The 17,778-nt window shown below is 40.6% G+C and overlaps 1 protein-coding gene across 9 annotated transcripts in view; it reads right to left on the bottom strand.

Moving 5' to 3' along the window:
• LOC140908681 (isoaspartyl peptidase/L-asparaginase-like) overlaps positions 1-17,778 on the bottom strand; it is a 240,900-nt gene that overhangs the window by 79,350 nt on the left and 143,772 nt on the right. The gene's annotated exons all lie outside the window — the stretch shown is intronic.

The following is a 17,778-nucleotide window of genomic DNA, read 5'->3' as shown; positions in this document are numbered from 1 at the left end:
GTATGGATGGGTCAAGATGGCAAGTCTTCCCCTCATCCTGGGTGTGGAAGTCCTGCAGAAGAGGTAGGCAGCGAGGAGGTTGGGCCAGCAGCTGAAGTAGCATGGGGTACCAGAATGCTGACGCCATCCTGGCACTATGAGAATAACCTGCACCCCATCCTGCCTGATCTTTCTCAGGACTCTTGGAAACTCAGGGATTGGCAGAACACATTGTGACGGGTTGGATCACAGAAACCCCCTGGGAGCTGCCACCTGATGTGCCAAGACTACTTCTGCCCCTGCTTTCCTGCCCAGTCAGCTTAGGACTTCAGTGCACTGCCTGGTTTGAGCCAGACCCGCTAGCCTGCTGCAAACCCAGACCCAGGTCTGAACCACGTTCCCTAACACCTGAACACTTAACTGAAAGCAGCTTACAGATGTGTGCCTGTTTTTAACACTCAGCTGCCCAACTCCCAATGGGGTCCAAACCCCAAATAAATCCATTTTACCATGTATAATGCTTATACAGGGTAAACTCATAAATTGTTCACCCTCTATAACACTGATAGAGAGATATGCACAGCTGTCCCCCCCCCCCCCCCCCAAAGTATTAATACATACTCTGGGTTAATTAATAAGTAAAAAGTGATTTTATTAAATACAGAAAATAGGATTTAAGTGGTTCCAAGTAGAAGACAGAACAAAGTGAATTACTAAGCAAAACAAAATAAAACACGCAAGTCTAAGTCTAGTACAGTAATAAAATCTGAATACAGATTTAATCTCACCCTTAGAGATGTTTCAGTAAGTTTCTTTCACAGACTGGACACCTTCCTAGTCTGGGCACAATCCTTTCCCCAGTACAGCCCTTGTTACAGCTCAGCTGGTAGCTAGGGATGGCTCTTCTTTGGTCTGTTCCACCCACTTATATATCTTTTGCATAAGGTGGGAATCCTTTGTCCCTCTGGGTTCCCACCCCTCCTTCTCAATGGAAAAACACCAAGTTAAAGATGGATTCCAGTTCAGGTGACATGATCACATGTCCTTTGAGACCCCAAGCCTTCATTCCTCCCAGCCTGACTCACAGGAAGGCCTGCCTGCAAACAGAGCCATCCAAAGTCAGTTGTCCTGGTTGATGGGAGCCATCAAGATTCCAAACCACCATTAATGGCCCACACTTTGCATAACTACAATAGGCCCTCAGAGTTATATTTCATATTTCTAGTTTCAGATACAAGAATGATACATTTATACAAATAGGGTGACCACACTCAGTAGATTATAAGCTTTGTAATGATACCTTACAAGTGACCTTTTGCATGAAGCATATTTTAGTTACATTATATTCATACTCATCAGCATAATTTCATAAAATCATATAGAGTGAGTCACACACATATCTCAAGGCTCCTGACCCCCATATTAGGAAAACATGCTCCATTAAACCTGGGGTCCTACCTTTCCTAGCAGCAGAATTTCTGGCAATTGAGGCAAACAGGTCCGTGGTTGGGTGACCCTAATTCCAAAACACCACTTGCAGAGTTAGGCCATGAAGTTCCCACTCATGTTCCCTGGAGAAGTGCCTGCTGAAGTAATTGGCCAGGGTATTCTGAACCCCAGGTTGGTGTATGGCAGTCACAGCAACCTGCTGGTGGAGGGGAGGTGCACCAATTTCAGAAGGTGATGGTGTCCATGCAGAGCTGCAAGGACCTCACTCCCCCCTGCCTATTGATAGATACCTGCTTACTTGGGGGAGGGGGAATATATCAGCTGGCAGCTGCCAGATTGTGCAAGTTGGTTTGAGGATAGCCTCATTAATCATCAGCACAACTTTACTCATGACCAACCTGTGTAGGATGGCCAGCAGTTTATTCAGGGCTTCCTGGACCTCTTCCAAGGGCAAGAGGTCAGCACCACTCTTCATCTTCCTCAGATGAGGTAGTGATTCCAGATTATCCATCATACTCTGATGATCTTCTAGGACATGATGAAAAGGGAGGCAAAGGCCCTCCAAATTCCCCTGCTAGAAACCCAGGGGACAATACCGGGTGTTGACTTGGTGTTGGGTGCAGATCTCCAGATAGCAATGGATTGTTCAGTTCCAGAAACCAGCACCAAATAGCAGGCTGGCACCTGAGAGGGAAGGCTAGAAAGTGCTTCTTTCCCCACAGTCTGGGCAGCCAGTACTGCCTGGGTGATTACTGACCATGATGACCTCAACAGGACTTAGGAGGTGCTGAAATGCTGCTTCCAATACCAGAGGTCATCAAGCTCTTGTCCTTAGCTAATATCCCAAAGCCTTTTTCTTAGTGTAAGCAGCCAGTGCTGAGCCAGGACATGGGGTCTCACTTGATTTAGGATGGGACATGGATCTCTGCTTTTTCTCTGAGGACTTAAATAGGGAATCTTTCCTTTTGTCTTTCTGGGACTGCCTGTGGGTATGTCTTTACAGCCTGTGGCAGCCCACAGGTGACAGACTTGGGTAAGTGGGGCTTCCAGTAGCAATCCAAAAATAACTGTGTAGACAGCACTTTGATGTTGCAGCTCAGGCTGGAGTTCAGGCTCTGAAAGTTAGAGAGGCTGTTTAGATGGACTCTATGTTTCCTTTTCATGCCCTTCCCATGAGTCTGCTCATCCTCCTGGAGCCAATGGGAGGGAGGGGGCCATGTAACTGGCCAAAGCCTCAGCTCTCTTGCTGTCCTTAGGCTGATGTACAGAGGTGTCTCCCTGGTCAGAATCTGCTCATAGATTTGTCCAAAAGGAAAATCTCGACATGGATCTCCTATGACTTCTTTGTCCTTTCAGGAAACAACTCACAAATACTGGATGTGGGTGGAATATGGGTTTCTCCCAGGCAGTAAAAACAGGAGTCATGATTGTCTTACTCCACTTTTACCAGGAAGGGGTGCAGGCAACCCACACAGTTCCTAAAGTCAGAGGTCTTTGGCATCTCCCCACCAGGCATGAACAGAGAGGTTAGGGTAGTAAATAAAAACACTAACTAACCAGAAATATCTATCTCTAAACTATTTACAGGTAGGAGCCAGAAGAGGCAAAGTTAACACCAGTGTTCTGTCTCAGCCTGCCGATGGTGAGAAGCATCTGAGATGGTGGTGATCCAGCACTATCCCTTATACCTTCAGAGCAGAGCATGAGGAGGCATGGGGAACTTTCATGGACTGGGCAGACACTGCTAAGAAGAAATTCTGTGATCTCAGGTGCATGGAGTGCATTCACAACGTGAAATAGACTAAATACACATAGGGACAAGTACTCAAAGGATGCAGGAACAATATATCTCAAAAGAAATTTGCACAACTATCTCTGTTGACATAAAGATGTCTGTTCCTAGAGGAAACACTTATATTCCTTTATTTCAATATATTATTTTACAGTCTTGCAATCTCTTATGTGTTTATTAATTGGAATTTGAACAGATTTAAATAGAAAACACAGAAAAAATATTTGAAAGTGATAGATAGACAGATGGATTAAAGGAATATGGTTACTGTAGTCTCGAAGTGCCTGATAAAGCAAACCACTTACTGATATGTTTAACTTTAAGGCCACTGGGACTTTAATATGTGCTTAAATGTTTTGCTGAATAGGGGTGTCAAGGTTCCTCCCCCACTCTGAACTCTAGGGTACAGATGTGGGGACCTGCATGAAAAACCTCCTAAGCTTATCTTTACCAGCTTAGGTCAAAACTTCCCCAAGGTACAAAATATTACACCCGTTATCCTTGGACTGGCCGCTACCACCACCAAACTAATACTGGTTACTGGGGAAGAGCTGTTTGGACGCGTCCTTCCCCCCAAAATACTTCCCAAAACCTTGCACCCCACTTCCTGGACAAGGTTTGGTAAAAAGCCTCACCAAATTGCCTAGGTGACTACAGACCCAGAGCCTTGGATCTTAAGAACAATGAACAATCCTCCCAACACTTGCACCCCCCCTTTCCTGGGAAATGTTGGATAAAAAGCCTCACCAATTTGCATAGGTGACCACAGACCCAAACCCTTGGATCTGAGAACAATGAAAAAAGCATTCAGTGTTTTACAAGAAGACTTTTAATAAAAAATAGAAGTAAATAGAAATAAAGAAATCCCCCCTGTAAAATCAGGATGGTAGATATCTTACAGGGTAATTAGATTCAAAAACATAGAGAACCCCTCTAGGCAAAACCTTAAGTTACAAAAAAGATACACAGACAGAAATAGTTATTCTATTCAGCACAATTATTTTCTCAGCCATTTAAAGAAATCATAATCTAACACATACCTAGCTAGATTACTTACTAAAAGTTCTAAGGCTCCATTCCTGGTCTATCCCTGGCAGAAACCAGCATACAGACAGACACAGACCCTTTGTTTCTCTCCCTCCTCCCAGCTTTTGAAAGTATCTTGTCTCCTCATTGGTCATTTTGGTCAGGTGCCAGCGAGGTTACCTTTAGCTTCTTAACCCTTTACAGGTGAGAGGAGCTTTCCCCTGGCCAGGAGGGATTTCAAAGGGGTTTACCCTTCCCTTTATATTTATGACAAGGGGTAGGATAATTCAAATGCCTAAATACAAGCATTTGCTCAAGTGCTTTATTGAACTGGGGTCCAAAAAGGATGTAGAAAAGGAGAATAATGATGAACTACAGTGATGCAGAGTTACAGAACACTGGTATGATTTCTTTATGTATTTATCCATTTAGTCCTGTAAAAGCAATCTTGTGCATTTAACCTGGCAACATTGCTATTACTCTGTCAAGTGCTGTAAAAATTATGCCTACAACATTGATCTGAACCAAATTTTTCAAGGCACAGCTAAATGTAATCCAACTGAAGAACAATTCTACCTAGTAAAAGACTAAAGCTGTATAAAAAGAGGTTTCAGAGTAACAGCCGTGTTAGTCTGTATTCGCAAAAAGAAAAGGAGTACTTCTCTAAGGTGCCACAAGTACTCTTTTTCTTTTTGTATAAAAAGACATGACCTTAACTTGTCTTGTTAGCAGCCATCCCTAGAGTATATCTGTATTTTACGAGTTTAAAATATTTGTGGTTGATGTGAGTCAGGAAGAATTATATGTTAAATAATCAGAATTTTACTCAAGGGTATCGTTTAAACTTATTTTACGTTAAGAAGGAGGGAAATTCCCATACATGTGTACATTATTTCAGCTACTTAGTAGCAAAATTGAACCCTGAAATCCTTCACTGGTATATTTTAGTTTTTAACATACATTGACCATTTGTAAATGAAAATATTAGACCAGTATTATTGTTAGGTACTTAGGATATATGAAAAACAGGTGTCATGGATTTTTAAAAATGACTTAAATGATGGATAACAATTGTGAGCATTCATTACTAGCACAAATGCCCTAAAGGAACAATATTATTGCTCATACTTTGTATAGAGTGACCACAAAAATAAATTTGAGCATAAGCTTTCGTGAGCTACAGCTCACTTCTTCATATGATGATATGCATCCGATGAAGTGAGCTGTAGCTCACAAAAGCTTATGCTCAAATAAATTGGTTAGTCTCTAAGGTGCCACAAGTACTCCTTTTCTTTTTGCGAATACAGACTAACACGGCTGTTACTCTGAAACAAAAATAAATGGCATAAATGGTAAAGCTAAAATATAAACAGTGAAATCTACAGAAAAATAACATCAAAATAAACTGCAACAGGAAGGGACACAATGTTGACTAATAATATAATAATAAAATAATAATAATAATACAAGCTCTTATATAGTACTTTTCATTTAGACCATATGAAAGGGAGTTAGGTGAGATCAGTCAGAGCTGTGATTGCTCAGCATCTCTAAAAAGCCAACTATTTATTTTAGGGCTGTCAAGCGATTAAAAAAAATAATCATGATTAATCATACGATTAAAAAAATTAATCACAATTGCACAATTAATCGTTATGTTAAACAATAATAGACTACTTAAATGTTTATTTAAATATATTTAAATATTTTGGGTGTTTTCTACATTTTCAAATATATTGATTTCAATAACAACACAGAATACAAAGTGTACAGTGCTCACTTTATATTGATTTTTTTATTACAAATATTTGCACTGTAAAAAAGAAACAGAAGAAATATTATTTTTCAATTCACCTAATACAAGTACTGTAGTGCAATCTCTTTATCATGAAAATTGAACTTACACATGTAGAATTATGTACAAAAAATAACTACACTCAAAAATAAAACAATGTAAAACTTTAGAGCCTACAAGTTCACTCAATCCTACTTCTTGTTCAGCCAATTGCTCAGACAAACAAGTTTGTTCACATTTGCAGGAGATAGTGCTGTCCGCTTTTTGTTTACAATGTCACCTGAAAGTGAGAACGGGTGTTTGCACGGCACTTTTGTGGCCAGCCTTTGCAAGATATTTACATGCCAGATACGCTAAAGGTTCATATGTCCTTTCATCCTTTGGCCACCATTCCAGAGGACATACTTCCATGCTGATGACGGGTTCTGCTCAATAATGATCCAAAGCAGTGCAGACTGACCCACGTTCATTTTCATCATCTGAGTCAGATGCCACCAAGAAGACAGAGAACCTAACCATGGATGCCTCCACCTAGTTCCTGGTGTGGATTTGCAGAGACTGTGGCCTGTATTTCCCAACTCACAGAAAGCCAGGCTGGGGGGACGATCCAGTGTGAAAGGGGCCTGCTGGTAGAATCTCTCAGGAAGCAGGTGGGAGAGCTATAGAAGCAGGTGGTCAGGCTGAGGAGCATCCGTGCACATGAGGAATTCATTGAGGTTATTCATATGGAGACTTCCAAGGCTGAGGATGCTATCCAGCTAGAGGGGACTGCTGTCATGCCACCGGGGGAGGAGGATAAGGCTCTGGTACAGGGAGGACACTGGCTGCTGGTTACTTCTGGCAGCAGGCAGTGCTCCACCCCTACTGCCAAGTGTTAGGATATAGATATTCAGGCCTGTCTGTAAAGGCCTATACTCTAAGAATTTAGGTGTATTCTTATCTCTTGGCTAGTTATAGAGGTATAAAAGAAAGAATCAAAATCACTGTCTGCCAGTGTAAGAGCCTTCTCTTACTGAGACAGTCTGAGGCCCTGTTCTATGCTTTCTAAGAAGACTGATTTTCTTTTTTGGTGGGTCGGGTTCTGTAGTTTCCACATCGGACTGTTGCTCTTTTAAGACTTCTGAAAACATGCTGTACACCTCGTCCCTCTCAGATTTTGGAAGGCACTTCAGCTTCTTAAAGCTTGGGTCAAGTGCTGTAGCTACTTTTAGAAATCTCACATTGGTACCTTCTTTGCATTTTGTCAAATCTGCAGCAAAAGTGTTCTTAAAATGAACATGTGTTGGGTCATCATCTGAGATTGCCATAATATGAAATATATGGGAGAATGCAGGTAAAACACAGCAGGAGACATACAATTCTCCCCCAAGGAATTCAGTCACAAATTCAGTTAATTCATAATTTTTTTAATGAGCATCATCAGCATGGAAGTGCGTCCTCTGGAATGGTGGCCAAATCATGAAGGGGCATACAAATGTTTAGCATACCTGGCACGTAAATACCTAGCAATGCCGTGGTGCCATGCGGACACCAGTTCTCATTTTCAGGTGACATTGTAAATAAGAAGCAGGCAGCATTATCTCCCATAAATGTAAGCAAACTTGTTTGTCTTAGTGATTGGCTGAACAAGAAGTAGGACTGAGTGGGCTTGTAGGCTCTGAAGTTTTACATTTTGTTTGAGTGCAGTTATGTAACAAAAAAACTACACGTGTAAGTTGCACTTTCATGATAATGAGATTGCACTACAGTACTTGTAGGAGGTGAATTGGAAAATATTATTTCTTTTGTTTATCATTTTTACAGTGCAAATATTTGTAATAAAAATAATATAAAGTGAGCACTATCCACTTCATATTCTTTGTTGTAAATTGAAATCAAATATTTGAAAATGTAGAAAAATCTTCAAAATATTTAATAATTTTCAATTGGTATTCTATTGTTTAACAATGTGATTAAAACTGCAATTAATCGTGATTAATTTTTTGGAGTTAATGGCGGGAGTTAACTGCGATGAATTGACAGCCCTAATTTATTTAGCTGTCTGTTGGAGAATTCAAGTCCCAGAGTGGCTGTTTTGCCAAGCAATAAGTGTCAGTGGTCATGGACCCTCCATGCACCACTAGTTCCAGTGCAGGGCACTTGTGAACAATAGTGCAAACATGTGACCTAGGGGCGAGCACTCTTATGCCCATTCTGTGGGCCACTTACTACTCCAGCTTTGGTGCCTCTGTCATTGCCACTTATCCATTTTTGGAATTGGCCTGGAGTTCTCTCTGATCATGCTCTGGGGAGAGGGTGTCTTCCTCTATCAGACGCAGTCCATCATTCATAAACTCATTGGGGTGAAGGGCCTGTGGCGGCTTGGCAGCGGGGCTTGGCTTTGGCTGCCTGGTGTCCTGGCAGCTTCTCTACAGGTAGCTTGCAGGACACAATTGTTCCTCTGCTCTGTCTGCCCAGTCTGAGTTGAGCTTCTCCCATTTGAGCCCTGCCTTCAGGGTGAGCATGCATGTTCCCCGCCACCCCAGAGAGAGACAAGTCCCTCTGGACAAAAGAGTGGGCAGAGCCAGGGAGTTCTGAGCCCACCCCTCAGAGGGTCAGGCATCGCCCCGGAAGTATAAAGGCCCAACCTCAGGACTCACTGGGAGAGCAGCCACCGGGGAGGCCAGAAGCCTCTGGCCTAGCTCGCGATTGGTAAACCCCAATGGCCTGTGGTAAACCTGAGGACTGGCCCGACCTGCCCCACACCAGCTACCTGGAGGAGTTGCTGAGCCTGCCCCATGCCAACTACCCAGAGGAGTTGCCGAGCCTGCCCTGCGCCAGGTATCAGAAGGAGTTGCTGAGTCTACCCCTTGTCAGCTATCCTGAGGAACCCATGGTGCTGGACCCCCCTGAGGACACCATCCTGCCCCAGTACTTCAAGAGGGGGAATCTGGAAGTAGCGAGGGGGCAGCCGACCCTAGTCTGGCTGCAGCACTGCCAGAACCCATGTCAGTGTTTTGTGGCCAGGATCCTCACTGATGCAGCAGCGGGTCTTCTGCTGCTGCTAGGGCCCTGGGCTGGGACGCAGTGGAGTGGAAGGGCCTGCGTACCCCCACCACCCAACTCGTGGATGGCAGTCTCCACGTCTCCCAGGACCTTTGGAACCTAGGGTCTGGGCTTACTGCTATTATATATGTTATTGCTCAGCCCCTGCCTGAGCCCCTGACTCACCATTGCCCCGCCCTGACCTAGGGCCTGGGCTTACTGTGTTATTTCTACCTTCACAAAGGCCACAGAGGATGACTCCTGTGGCTGGACTAATTCCCCGTAAGACCTATTCCCCAATTTAGTGAGGCGGGGTGGTTCCCCGCCGCCCCAGAGAGAGGAAATCCCCGGCTAACCTCTCTACAATGCCCAGCAAAGGTGGCTGGGCAGGGCCTTCTGGGTCCAGAGTTGTTCTTTAATTCTTAGTTAAGCAGCGTGGGGCTCATACACCCCATCACAGTGCCTAAATACTGTTTGAGGTAGAACTGGTTGGAAAATTTCTGACAAAACATAGTTTTGTTGGAAAATGCCAATTGGTTGTAGCTAAATGTTTTGCTGAATCTATTACAGATTGAACAAAAGTCTCATCCAAACACAGTGTTTCAGGATGCACAGCTCTGGAAGTAACTGCCAGCCTCTGGCCCCCAAGCTGCAGCAGGACGCTTAGCCTAAATCCCTGCCATTAAGCAACTAAAAAAAAATGACATTTTTTATCAATTCACTGAACAGCAGCTACAGAATTGATAAGAATGTCAATTCCACATTTTATTTCAGGAACAACATATGTCAGTATTCCTGAAATGAGATTTTTGGGGATCTCTGATTACTGAGAAATTGCAGTAAATTTACTTTCATTCCAAATCAGAACAAAAGCAAATTCATAAATATCCCCTGAAACATCCACAGCAAACCAAGATTGCTAAATTTCAGCCAGCTCTAGCGTTAGGTTCCTAAATTTGGTTTTATGTACTTAACTTTTTATTAAGACTTCAACATTTACCCTAAGTGAACTTACAATAACAATAACAAATCCATGAACCACTATCAGGACACGGAAACAAGACCTCCACCACTAAAACCAAACTCCCTCCACCAAATATCTGCACTTAGCAGCCCCAGAGCTGGCATAAATGCAACATTCCCTGAAGATCATCAAACTTGGGATCTGTACTACCAAAGTGGAAAGATTTTTTCAGAATGAGGTCCCTCCACTGAGAAGACACAGCCACCACTAGGATACTAACTGAAACTTATGAACTCCTTTACTTTCAATTTTTTAAAATACCAGCAGTGGGAGGAAAGATGATGACAGAAAATATGGAAATGGCAGAAGTGCTAAATGATTTTTTGTTTCAGGTTTCACTGAAAAGGTTAGCAGCAATTGGACATCTCCAATAGTGAATGCCAGTGAAAATGAGGTAGGATCAGAGACTAAAATAGGGAAAGAACAAGTTAAAAATTACTTAGACAAGTTAGATGTCTTCAAGTCACCAGGGCCTGATTAAATACATCCTGGAATACTCAAAGAACTGACTGAGGAGATATCTGAGCCATTAGTGATTATCTTTGAAAACTCATGCATGACAGGAGAAATTTCAGAGGACTGCAAAAGGGCAATTATATTGCCAATCTATAAAAAGGAAAATAAGGACCACTCGGGGAATTTACAGACCAGTCATCTTAACTTGTGTACCTGGAAAGATAAAGAAGCAAATTTGCAAACACCTAGAAGCTAACAAGATGATCACTAACAACCAACATGGATTTGTCAAGAACAAATCATGTCAAACCAAACAGATAGCTTTCTTTGACCAGCTAACAAGCCTTGTGGATAGGTGGGAAGTGGTGGATGTGGTCTATCTTGACCTTAGTAAAAATTTTGATACTGTCTTGCACGATCTTCTCATAAACAACCTAGGGAAATATAATCTTGATGGAGCTACTATAAATTGGGGGCATAACTGGTTGAAAAACTGTTCCCAGAGAGTAGTTATCAGTGGTTCACAGTTAAGATGGAAGGGCATACCAAGGGGGATCCTACAGGATTTAATATCTTTATAAATGATGTAGATAATGGCATAGAGAGTACACTTATAAAGTTTGCAGATAATAAACTGGGCGGGGTTGAAAGTGTTTTGGAGACTAGGATTAAAATTCAAAATGATCTGGACAAACTAGAGAAATGATCTGAAGTAAATAGGATGAAATTCAATAAGAACAAATGCAAAGTACTCCACTTAGGAAGGAACAATCAATTGCATACATACAAAAGAGGAAATGACTGCCTAGGAATGAGTATTGCGGTAAAGGATCTGGAGGTTATAGTGAATCACAAGCTAAATATGAGTCAACTGTGTAATACTGCTACAGAAAAAGCAAACATTATTCTGGGATGTATTAGCAGGAGTGTTGTAAGCAAGACACCAGAAGTAATTCTTCCACTCTACTCTACACTGATAAAGCCTCAACTGGAATATGTGTCCAGTTCTGGGTACCATATTTCAGGAAAGATGTGAACAAACTGGAGAAAGTCCAGAGGTGAGTAACAAAAATGATTAAAGTTTTAGAGAACATAACTTATGAGGAAAAATAGAAAAAGATTGGGTTTGTTTAGTCTGGAGAAGAGAAAAAGGAGGGGGGACATGATAACAGGTTTCAAGTACCTAAAGGGTTGTTACAAGGAGGAAGAAAAATTGTTCTCTTTCACATCTGAGGATAGGACAAGAAGAAATGGGCTTAAATTGCAGCAAGGGAGGTTTAGGTTCGACATTAGGAAAATCTTCCTGTCAGGATAATTAAGCACTGGAACAAGTTGCCTAGGATTGTGAAATATCTATCATTGGAGGTTTTTAAGAAAAGATTAGACAAACACCTGTCAAGAATGGTCTAGTTATTACTTGTGATGGTTTGGATCACAGAAAACCCCTTGGGACCTGCCAACTGATGTGCTGAGACTATTTTAATATGTTTTCCCTGCCAGCTTGGGACTCCAGAACCTTGCCAGTTTGAACCAGACATGCTACCCTGCTACAAACCCAGACCTGGGTCTGAACCACGTCCCCCAACAGCTGCAGGCGTAACTGAAAACAGCTTAAGAAGTGTTCCTGTCTCTAACACTCAGATGCCCAGCTCCCAATGGGGTCCAAACCCCAAATAAATCCATTTTACCCTGTATAAAGCTTATATAGGATAAACTCATAAATTGTTCGCACTGATAGAGAGATATGCACAGCTTCCACCCCTCCCCCTAGGTATTAATACATACTCTGGGTTAATTAATAAGTAAAAGGTGATTTTATTACATACAGAAAGTTGGATTTAAGTGGTTCCAAGTAATGACAGACAGAACAAAGTAAATTACCAAACAAAATAAAATAAAACACACAAGTCTATGCCTAATACAGTAAGAAAACTGAATACAGATAAAATCTCACCCTCAGAGATATTTCAATACACTTCTATCACAGAGTAGATGCCTTCCTAGTCTGGGCACAATTATTTTCCCCGGTACAGCCCTTGTTCCAGCTCAGGTGGTAGCTAGGAGATTTCTCATAACTGCTGTCCCTTTGTTCTGTACCCCCCCTTATATATCTTTTGCACAAGCCAGGAATCCTTTGTCCCTCTCTGGGTTCCCACCCCTCCTTGTGAATGGAAAAGCACCAAGTTAAAGATGGATTGCAGTTCAGGTGACATGTTCACATGTCACTGTAAGACTTCAAGCCCTCATTTCTCCCAGCCTGACTCACAGGAAGGCCTGCAAGCAAACAGAGCCATCCACAGTCAATTATCCTGGTTGATGGGAGCCATCAAGATTCCAAACCACTATTAATGGCCCACACTTTGCATAACTACAAAAGGCCCTCAGAGTTATATTTCATATTTCTCGTTTCAGATACAAGTTTTACATTTATACAAATAGGATGATCACACTCAGTAGATTATAAGCTTTGTAATGACACCTTACAAGAGACCTTTTGCATGAAGCATATTCCAGTTACATTATATTCACGCTCATTAACATATTTTCATAAAATCATATAGAGTGCAAAGTCACAACTTAGTCCTGCCTTGAGTTCAGGGGACTGGACTAGATGACCTACTGAGGTCCCTTCTACTCCTACACTTCTATGATTCTATGAATGTAGTTTTAAATTAGAGTACTTATGGCCTTACCTTTTATGGTACAATTTTCAGTTTGGAAATTTATATTGAGAAAAGATGTTTTGATATCTAAGGTATACATGTCTCTGTGCGTTTGAAATTAAATAAAGTTTGCTGTTGAATAATTTATGTCATTCACATTAAGATTTAAATCAGAAGATGAAAATATGGACCAGATCATCATCAGGTATAAATTGGCAAAGCTGCTAAGAATCTATGTTGACCTGACTCAGCTGAGAATCTGGCCTTATGTGTTTGATCCTTCAGTCCTCACTGACTTAGCACTCCCAAAGAATTCAGAGGGAAATTTTCCTGAGCAAGAACCAGGCTCTTAAATGTCTTCAGAGGGACATACCACAGTTGATAAAAGCCACAACATTCAGAAAAAAGGTCACATTCAGCAAAATCTTATGAGTATGCTTAACACAAGCATGAGTAGCCCTATTGGCTTCAGTGGGAGTATTCACATACTTAAAGTTAAGCATGTACATAAGTCTTCACAGGATTAGGGATAAAAGTGAGATTTAGACCCAGATCTATAAAGGTTTTTAGTTGTTGCTCTGCTCAGTGTTGCAAGACCTAAGACACATATCCTTAAATCCCGCAGGAACATCTTTGAGGATCTTGGCCAAAGTGACTTAGAGGGCTAAATCCCATTTTCAAAAGTGATTTAGGAAATTAGGAGCCTAAGGGTACGTCTTCACTACCCCCGGATCGGTGGGTAGTGATCGAGCTATTGGAGATCGATTTATCATGTCTCATCTAGACGCGGTAAATCGATCCCTGAATCCACCTCAGCAGGAGGAGTAAGCGGAGTCGAAGAGGGAGCCATTGCGATCGACTCTCCGTTGTGAGAATGGCCAGGTAAGTCGAACTAAGATACTTCAACTTCAGCTACACAAATATCATAGCCGAATTTGCGTATCTTAGTTCAAACCCCCGCCCCGCCCCAGTGTAGCCCAGGTCTAAGTCACTTAGGCTTGGCAGTGTTGAATGGAGCAACACTTAAATACCTTTAAAAATCTGAGCTTTAGTCCTTATTCTATATAGTGCAAAGGTTTTCCAACAGCACAACAGTTAGCATACATACATCATTTGCATGGGTAATATTCAGTTCAGATGAGGCACCTGGTTATCAGTGAAATTCTGCTTGAACCTAATTTTCCATTTGGGCTGAGGCATAAAAAGTCAAATGATTTACCCAAGGTCACACACACATTGTATTGGTTGGACAGCAGCAATTGGAATAGAACCTCTCTGGATTTTTCAGGTCTTTTCTGTTACCATTAGAGAGCACAGCCTTAATAGGCAATAAACACAGGAGAACAAACTGAAAATTTAATAAAAACATTCCTTTAGACCTTAAATGTCAGTTTTAAGAGAAATTTAATATGTATTTTTCTTAATTTTAAAAGGACTATATAAATAAATCTCTTTCAAATTATAATAAAATATTAATAATACATACCAACTACTATTATGCATCTTTCATCTTGAAAAATCCTGAAATTCCTTACTCATGCAGAACTGAAATACAAATTGTATAGGGATGATCCAGGTGTCTCTGGGGTTGAACCCAGTGGCTGATTATAAACACAAAGGCAAACTACATAACATATTAAGATAGGAACTGAAGGACACCTAATTTTTATTATTTTTTTGAGAACCATCGGTATGCTTAGTATTGGATAAAACAAAGACAGACTTGGGACCGTATCTTCAACTAATGTAAAAACTGGCATAGCTTCATTATTTCAAAGGCACTACACTGGTTTACATGAGCTGAGGCTCAACCCCATGTTCTGTGCCCCAAGATACTAATAATCTAAGGGACTGTTATTCTGTAGTGCTAAATTCCCTCAATTCCCCAAAGAAATGACCTTTTTTCTAATATTTCTTCAGCACCGTCAGTACACTTGGTCTATTATTGTAAGCAATGTGCTTCAAGAAAATATTCCGGATGCAGATCTTTTGAATAACAAGGCTCATTAAGAAGAAGCAGCTTTGTTGCTAGGAGACCATAACCACAGGGTAGCAGGATATTAGGTTTTTATTTTAAATAAGCAATGTGGATTAATTAACATTCTTTTGAACATTGTGTTTTAATATCAAAGAACTTAGGTCAATAACCAGGTGAAACTGTATATTGCTATGTTGAGATTTCAGTGCTGTAAGTAACAATTTTTAAGACAAAACCAACCAAACTAATGTCACAAAAACTGAAGGCCCACAAAGCTTGTTGAATAGTTTTTAGAAGTACACAAACTCATAGATCAGATGTACACAAGTTATTCCAACTTCATGGCTAAAGAAGAAATAAACAGATACTGATACACAGGTTAAAGCTTTAAATAACATTTTTGTGGTGCTGAGTCAAGGCTACTGGAGAGCAGATGATTCCAGTGACTTTTATATTGCTACATAATGACCTGATTAAATCAGTTTATAAAGAATCAAACCCTGCGGAGAGACTTTATATAAAGACCAGGAAACTTCAACATTGGCATTTCTGCAAAAGAATGACATTGCTGGCAGAAATTTCAGCCTGAGAAGGAACACAGAGCTCTGCAAATTACTCAAGGAGGCTACAACTCTGCAAACAGAGGGGCCTTACTGAAGTTTTGCAAACACCACATAGCTTTGCATTTTAAAACAGAGGATCCCATAAAGGGATGTTTCAAACACGTGCCTATTGGTTGCTGAAACCACAGCAAATCTGAAAGTGGAACCAGGATGTCCCAAGATATTTGCACGTGAATATGTATGAACTTGAGGTTCTTGGAACAAACCTCACAGTAACGGTGTGCAGATACAACAATGAAACCATAAAACCATAAAAATGAGACCACATGGTCTTTTATTGGACTATAAAAATGTGATGCATTATATACAACTCATAGTTTGATTGGCCAACATCAGCTTTTCAAAAAGGAATCAGTCAACATACTGGTATTTAAAAATGAATAGTGCCCCCAAATAGTCACTTCCCCAAAGCAAAAATAAACACAAACCACTTCAAAAACCATATCTGAAGAGGATGAGAGAAGGAAAGTTGGATCTATCACTTGGCCGCCGATGACACCTCATGAATATTTTACCAATTCTCTGTCTTTTAAGACCCCAAGGAAAAGATCACAGCATTATGGTAACAAGACTGCAGCTTAAATAACACCTCAATCTGATCTCAAGTTCCTATCTATCTTAAGAAACCAGTCCACGTAAAACTGTGCTGAAGAGTTTCTATATGCATAAATAATCAACAAAAACAGACTTATATACATGTACTCCCTTACTCAAGAAAAACTTGGTTATTCTAAAGTTAATTACTTTTTAGGCATGGTATACTTGAGTGAAAAGGCCAGTCAATGGTTCAGTTATATAAAGGCCAGTCAATGGTTCAGTTATATATTATTTAAATTTGTGTTTTCACTAAAAAGTTTCACCTCAACTGCCTAGAAATAATGCTGAGTTACTAAGTGACTAACAATGTGGAGACTGGAAATTTTATTACTCTAGTTGGGCATATCTAGGCACTATACAAACACAGACTGTCATTGCCTCAAAGAGCTCAGAGTCTAAGTAGCACAAAGCACATGAAGCTGTGTTTACATGCAATGAAAAGATAACTGACAGCATGCATGGATACTTAGTGAAATTACTGACTACAGATGTTTTATATAACACATGATTTATGATGTCACTTTAAACTGACAGATTCTTAAAAAGAGAGAGAAAGAAGCCTGACAGTTAATTTTTAGTAATAAGATAGAAAGTCTGCTCTTGTTTTAACATTTGATTAGGCTAACTTAAGAACAACAGTACAGTAAGAGTAAAGTTATAATTAACCTATCATTACAATTACAGGTGAATGTCATGAAAAATGAGAAATAATTTTAAATTATTAAGTGCATATTTGTAGAGATGGTAAAAAATTGGAATTTCCATCTTATGGAAATTCTGATATTTTGATATATGTTTTTATCCAAAATTGGGTGAAAACTCAAAAAAACTTTTCAAGGAACAGAAAGTTCAGAAAAAAATAATTTTGAACTGTTGCATTTCAGCTCGGTTTAACATTGAATTGCATCTGCCTGAGCCACCACAGTGCCTCATGGGAGTTGTAGTTTGGGTTTCTCGTGCCTACATTCTCCTCTGTGGACTGGGCTCCCTAGCAAGTTTACATTTTCCATGATGCACCACTGTCAAGAGACTCTCATGATGTATCACAGTTGTTCAACCAGAGAAGAGAACATGATGCATCATGGAAGATGTAGTTCAGACAGGGAGTAAAGCTTATAGAGGAAAATAGAAGCATGGAGCACCTAAACTACAACTCCCATTGGGAAGTGTGGCAGAGCAGGTGGACATAGGTTCACACCAGACTGAAATGAAATGTTTTGATTAGGTTCAACAAACCAAAATGTTTTGATTTGGGTTGATCTCTCCTGAAATTTCATTTTGATTTTCCAATCAGACTATCAATTTTTTTGACTAAATCAAAATTTTTCATAGGAAAAAATGATTTTGTGGAAATGCCATTTTCTGTAAAAAA

Source organism: Lepidochelys kempii, chromosome 3 (assembly GCF_965140265.1).
Source record: "Lepidochelys kempii isolate rLepKem1 chromosome 3, rLepKem1.hap2, whole genome shotgun sequence".
Lineage (NCBI taxonomy): Eukaryota > Metazoa > Chordata > Testudines > Cheloniidae > Lepidochelys > Lepidochelys kempii.
This window is presented reverse-complemented; position numbering and strand designations above follow the sequence as displayed.